Genomic DNA, 7,128 nt, shown 5'->3' on the forward strand with positions numbered 1-7,128 from the left:
GGTGGCCTTGGAAATAACACTCGAACAATTGGTTTTGCAATCAAATACCAGACTCTTGCTATTAATCCATACTCCTAATATCTAGTAAGACAAACCATTGGCGAAGCTTCTTTAGGCCAGGGGTGGCTCCCTCTGTTTTATTTGACGCAGTAGTGCAACTTTACCCAAATTTCACCTGGAATTTTTATACGTAGTTTTTACCGTTTTTGATCGAAAAATTGAGCTTCCCCCGCCCCCACCCCCTACCCCCCCCCCCCCGATCACCCTCGTTTATGATTTTTTCCCTGCGTTCTTGTCTAAGCTTTGCCACTGAGACAAACACATAGATAAACATGCAATTAAATCAAACTGATAACTTTAGGATCGAAAAACTGAGCCTGCCCCCCTCCCCATCGTTTATGATTTTTTCCCCGCGTTCTCGTCCAAGCTTCACCACTGAGACAAACACCTAGATAAACATGCAATTAGCTAATTAGGATTAACTTCCAATAAACTTAGCAAAGATTTTCAATCTGAACTTGAGTCCTGTCAAGCTCATTTGCATCATTATATGTAACAATGACCTTGCTTTTATTCATCTTATAGACATTAACTTTTAAGATATTTTCAACTAAACTTATGATAATTATTTAGTTTTTGTTGATGAGATAGTTCACTTTAATAGACCATGAGTAAATGTTTCCCACATGTTATGTAAAGATTTAGAGAAAATAGGTGTTGGCCTTTGATATGACAACTTTAATACTTTTTAACCATTCTTTTAGCAATTCATAATGACAAAGTCGTTGTTTTTTATTCATCTTTTGAGTCACACAAAAGTGTACAAATTGTGGTCTTGGACATCTGTTGTCCGGGGCCAGTTGATGTGAATCATTAAACATGTCATACCTTTTGAATCACGTAACGATAGTGGCTGATGACGATGAATGGTGTCGAGTAGGATGTCGAAAGACTCACTAAACGTGCAACAACCAATCAAAGGTTACAAAACTGGGTTGAACCAATTTTTGCAAGAGCCCTCAGATCGAATTAATCTTTGGCACACCCCAATAATATTCTGTGACGAAGCCAGGACGAAAACGGGTAAAATTACACCACGCATACAAATTTTGGGCTAAAAACGGGTTAATTTACACTACTGCTCAAAAAAACAGTTGGGCACCCTTGGCCCTCAATAAGCTTCGTCCATGCCAGTATTTGAGAGTTAGTGATAAAATTTAGCTGGAAGGCCCCTCTACCCAGATGTGTTTACTTTGGTCACTTTCTTATAGTTTGAGCGTAATACTTTTATTTTTGTTGTAATATGGACTTGTTAGTTCATGGTTTCAATAGTCACTGCTAAACAATAACCAAAGGAGTATCATCGACGAGCTAATACTTCAAAAATCTGCGGCATCGTTGGTAATTGGTTGTAGGATATAACTTTGAGTAATCTGATTTTCGACGGACACTGACAAAATTTTTCGCTGGATTTCATGGATCCCGTTTGTAATTTACCCAACGAATAAAAGGGATATGTTTACCTTGTCTTGATTTCATGGGATATGAGGCTTAGTATTGACGGATATTTCATCAGTATATTCCGCTAGTGATATTCATTTGTTTAGTAGTTACTCATTATATAAAGCAAAAACTGGGTTTTTCCAAATTAATCACAAATTTACAACGAGACCTTAATAAAGGATGAGTGCATTCATTCAAAGGTTCAAACAATAATCATTAATAATCTTGATCTAGGTTGAAATTACAAGGCACTTACAAAAGCCCTATAAAGAGTTCAGTTATATTGATCATTATTCATTACAATGATATATTTCACTCTTGTACATTAATTCTTTTACCATTTATTCGGTTTCGGAAACTCATACCAAATTCTAGAATTCACAAGCAAAGGATCTTTACGCATGCACGACACTTTACAATTGAAACTCACATTGAAAACTAAATTCACGCGAAAATAAATGTATTTGGATTCGTCATTTATTTGAGATAATAAACTGGATAAACCTTCAGTTGCAGGCATGTTAACTTTAACCTTCTTATGATTTTGGTTATGCTGATAAAAGCCTTGATCAATTTTAGTACCTGCAAAGTTAACAGGGTCACCCGAGCGAGGATAATAATCTATACTGACAATGATCAAGTCATGATACCAATACGATATGAGTGGATTGCGGTTGATGAAGTTGAACTCCATGTAGAGTACTGAGTACTTCATTTGTTCGGTTATATTGGGTGATTCATCAAACACCGGAAGATGAAAGTTTTTGATTTCGTATACGGGTTTAAGGGGATAGGTGTATGCAATTACAAGCACAAATATTAGATAAACAACAAGAAAGCTAGAATATGAGAAAAAGAACCAAAATTTCCTTTTGTTAGGCACCGGAATACACTGAGCATGTACTGACCCACTGTTATTATCGTTGATCTGATAATTGAATTCGTTGTTCTCATGATTCATATTGTTGATTGGAACTTCATCAATATCGGATTCATTGTGATCAAACGACATATATTGGTTGCTCATATTGTTTATGATCAATGGTGGAAGATGGAAGATAAGGTATGGTATATAGGAAATTGCTTGAAAGTGAAGAAGCTAGTAGGCAAAACCACAATTTTATATGTGAGTGATGTAGGTAGTAGTATACAAAACAAACCAAAGAATACAATCTTAGAAAGAACTGATATATTACTACATGAACTTTTAAGGTTATGCTAGGTTGCTTTACACAAGATTCTAAGCATTTACAACTAAACTTAAATAATATCACAATTAAGAAATTAAATATGACAACTAATAAATAAATCATTAAGTTTATGACAACTCGTGGAGAGCTTTTGTCATTTAAAGCGAGGAACACACCAAGTCTAACTTTAACTTGGTTTTCGTCATGCTCATTACAGACTTACGGTACCGGAATTAAAACAACAAAAAAACAAATTTGGCATTCGGTTGGCTTCTGTTATATATGTTCGTTAGAGTACTAGAACTAAAACATTAAAAAAAAAGCAAAAAACAAATGGCAAGGACCAATATGGTGCCGCCATATGGCCCAATAGGGACTTGACGGCACCAATTACGTTTCGACATCTTCATGGTTGTCATCTAAAGCAAGGAACAAACCAAGTCTAGCTTTAACTTTAATAAAAATAAAGAGCAGCTATATCATGTACAGAGAGAGCTTTTGCTTTTATGTTCCAGGAATATCCTGACCAGTCTCCAATTTGTGGAATCCATACGAGATCATGTATGGCCAAGAGGCCAAGAGTGATTCTTGATATGTTACTTTACAGCTTTACAACTTGAAATTAACTTCAATCAAATTAACACTTCATGCATATAGTAAATATATAAAAATGATTACATATATCACATTAGTCAAGCCATCACAACCTTATAGACCGGCTCAACGAGACGGAAACTTGTACTACGCGTGTCATGGTATGCTTACCTGAAGAGGTATGTACCCCGCCTCAACACCAATCAAGGCGGGTCAACCCACAAGATAAAGACATTATGAAGGCACAAAGCCAAAACCTAGGCGCATGGCGCATACAAAACATGCTCAGGCATCATATGCTCGCGCATCACATATGCGCGCGGCGCATCAACGCGCGGCGCATATCACATGCTCTTGCACATCACATATGCTCGCGCGTCGCATATGCGCGCGGCGCACCATCGCGCGGCGCATATCACACGCTCGTGCATATCACACCTGCGCATGAAATATCTGCGCGTGAGAATAAAAAGAAGACTTCGCGCATCCTCAGGATGGGCGCATATCACACGTGCACATAATCAACCTCGTCCTTATCCAAATCAGGGTTAGGGCAACCTTGATTGTGCACGTCAGACAATCTTCTAGAAGGCATCTTTTTAAGGAGTAAGAATATGCTGATGTTGACAGCTGCCAAATGAAAGGTCGACAACTCAGCATGACACATGTGCTACCACATAATTACAACCAACGAGAAAGCGCCAGGTGTCCCAGAGGACACATGGCGCAGTGCGGTTGGAGGAGGCCAACGAGGCTGAGCCCAACCAGTGGAAACCCTAGCACTATAAATTCAGCATCAACTCCACTTTGATGGGACATTCATTCACACTCAATCATTGACAGTTACAAGCAGTGATATCACATTCAATCATATTGAATTATATTCACTCACAGTCAGTTACAGAGAAAACACACAGTCACACAAATCAAGAGTATTCAGCGATCAGCAATACTCTTGAGATTCACTTACATACAACATTATTATCTTCTCCAAAAGATACTGATTCTCACGCCGGAGGGTTACCCCAAAGAGGACCCCTCTGTCCCTTTCTGAGGGGTAAGTAACGGCGCTGTTCATTTTGTAGGTGGAAGAACTCGGATCCAGAAGAACCATCGGTGAAATAGTTTAATCACACCCGAGGAAAGTAGATCTGCTACCAGTGAGTAGATCCACGTTTCTTCATTGGCGCCATCCACTGTTACAAACGGCAATCAGATCTCATCCAGATCTAAAAAATTCAATCACCATGGTTTCTGGAGTTCGTAACGTTGATCAAGCTCTGGAGGATATTGAACGTGAGGGTGTTAACGACGGACAGCAGGTTCTGAGGGTTCCGCGTGATTCTACGCGTACCACCAGCAACCGTCCCTTCGTCACAACCCCTCACGGCCAGACTGAAACTCCTCCAGACGATCGCACGTTACAAAATATGGCCGGCGCGAAGCTGAAGGGACCAATGGGTCCAGAAGATGAAGCAGACGATCCGAATGAATGGCTCATAAATGAGCAGCGGCGTCTGATGGAAAAGTACACTGAAATGATCAAACAGAAGAAGCTAGCCGACCAAACACAAAGGCAAGCGATGGAGAAGCAGCCCACAAAAAGGCCGCGCGCGCCGGAAGAAGGGCATTCTGTTCACACTGCACACACAGAGTTCAGTGATGAAGAGGTGCATAGCATGAGAAAGACAAGGGATACTCATGCAGGAGGCTCGCAGCTCCGCGCGCCTGTGAACATGGCGCCAGGAGCCAGAGCGGATCCGGATCTGCACATGCCATACAGCCCACCGGTCAGAGGGCAAGTGGACGTAACCACACCCTACAGACCAGCCATCCTGGTAAAACACTCAAAGTTTACTGCGCGCATCGCGCAGGCTCCCATCCAGCACAAGACCAAGATGCCAAGTGGTCTGGGGAAATATGATGGCACGACAGATCCAGATGACTTTTTGCAAGGTTTCTATAACACGGGAAACCTAGAGAGCTGGACGATGCCAACATGGTGTCATATGTTTGCCCGCTGCCTCACAGGCGCAGCGCGAGTATGGTTCGAGAGCTTGCCGACAGGGCAAATTGATGGCTTCGAGGAACTATTAGAAAAGTTCCAGGCCCACTTCGTACAGCAGCGCAGGCACACGCGCGATCCTGATGACATCATGCACTGCATCCGCAGGAATGATGAAACGATTGAAGATTACATCACTCGTTTCAATCAGGAGTCCCTGGCAATCGGGGGCATAACTGAGCAGCTACTGCGCGTGGCCTTTATACAAGGCGCGCGCAGTGATCAGTTACGACGAGCTCTCGTAAGCAAAGATGGTATGCCCACCACGTGGGCCAAGTTAATGGAGGCATCGCGAGTTTTCGCGAGAAATGAGAAACAGATTGCCCAAGATAGGGCAAGAGAAAGAGCGCACCAGGCTGAATCACCGCGCAGCAAAGAGAAGAGGGCCAAACAGAACTCTGTATGGTCCAGGTTGCAGCCAACAAGTTTTTCTTCCGCGGAAAAACAAGCGCAACCAAACTCACCCCAGCCCCAAAAGGATGCTCGTAAACACGGGGAGGGTGACAAGAGGGAGGGCGGCAGAGATCCTAGCAGACCTCTGCCAAGAATATGGACTCCCCTCACTAAAACACCTTCACAGGTGTTAAGTACTGAGAATGTCCAATTCAAGCCTCCCAAGCAACTACACTACAAGGGGCCGCAAAATAGTGGTAAATATTGTGAATTTCACAGGTCCCCGGGCCACAACACCGACGCATGCCATCATTTAAAGGATGCGATCGAGAAGGATGTAAAGTCTGGCAGGCTGGCTCACTTGGTAAAAAACCAAAGAATAGAAGATGAGCAACCGGAGGGAGCCTCTGCCAGCAAGAAGTACAAAAGAATCTGTGTGGTTGAGGGGGGACGACAAGGGCAGACGTCAAGAAAGAGAAGCGCGCAAATTCACGGAGATTGGCGCGAGCAGCAAGTCATCTTCCCAAGAATCAGGGGAGGCCCTTCAATAAGCAGTCCTCTCGTCATTACCACACACATTGCTCATTACGAAGTGTCAAAGGTCCTGGTGGACACTGGAAGCGAATCTGACATTATGTATGAGCAGTGTTTCAGAAAGTTAGACCCGGCAGACCAAGCTCGGCTCGAAATTGTGAACGCACCAATCTGTGGTGTCTCAAATGAAATCATACATCCCCTAGGCCAGATTCAGTTTGAACTAACTATGGGGGATGATGAGCACAAGCGAGCCGAAGTGGTCAACTTCTTGGTCTTGCCCACCACGTCATGCCACAATATGATCCTGGGTAGGGGAACAATTGCCCAATTTAATGCTGTACCATCGCCAGCGCACGGCGCATTGGGGATCCCTACACCAACAGGCGTAGCATTTGTTTACCGCGATCATTTGTGCGCAGTGACAACCACGCCGCGGGAAGGGAGAATGAAACTTCCAACGGCGGACAATGCGCCAGAGAAGTGGATTTTAAACCCAAAATTCCCCGACCAAACGGTCACAATTGGCGCTACCATTTCAGACGACACCAGATTGAGAGTGAAAAGGTTGCTCACAAAATACATGACGGTCTTCGCGTGGCAACACTCCGATATGACTGGGGTCCCGCGAGACTTGGCGCAACACTCTCTTAACACGTTCAAGTCGGTGGAGCCAATTGCTCAGAAGAAGAGAATCATGGGGGATGAAAAGGCGAAGGCCATGAATGAGCAAGTTGAGGACTTGTTGCGCGCAAACATTATCCGCCCGATCCGATACCAGACGTGGGTAGCCAATCCTGTGATGGTAAAGAAAAGCAACGGGTCATGGAGGATGTGTATTGACTTCTT

Source organism: Bidens hawaiensis, unplaced genomic scaffold, assembly GCF_021521415.1.
Source record: "Bidens hawaiensis isolate Kalapana, Puna unplaced genomic scaffold, B.hawaiensis_p1.1 tig00044970_1, whole genome shotgun sequence".
Taxonomy (NCBI): domain Eukaryota; kingdom Viridiplantae; phylum Streptophyta; class Magnoliopsida; order Asterales; family Asteraceae; genus Bidens; species Bidens hawaiensis.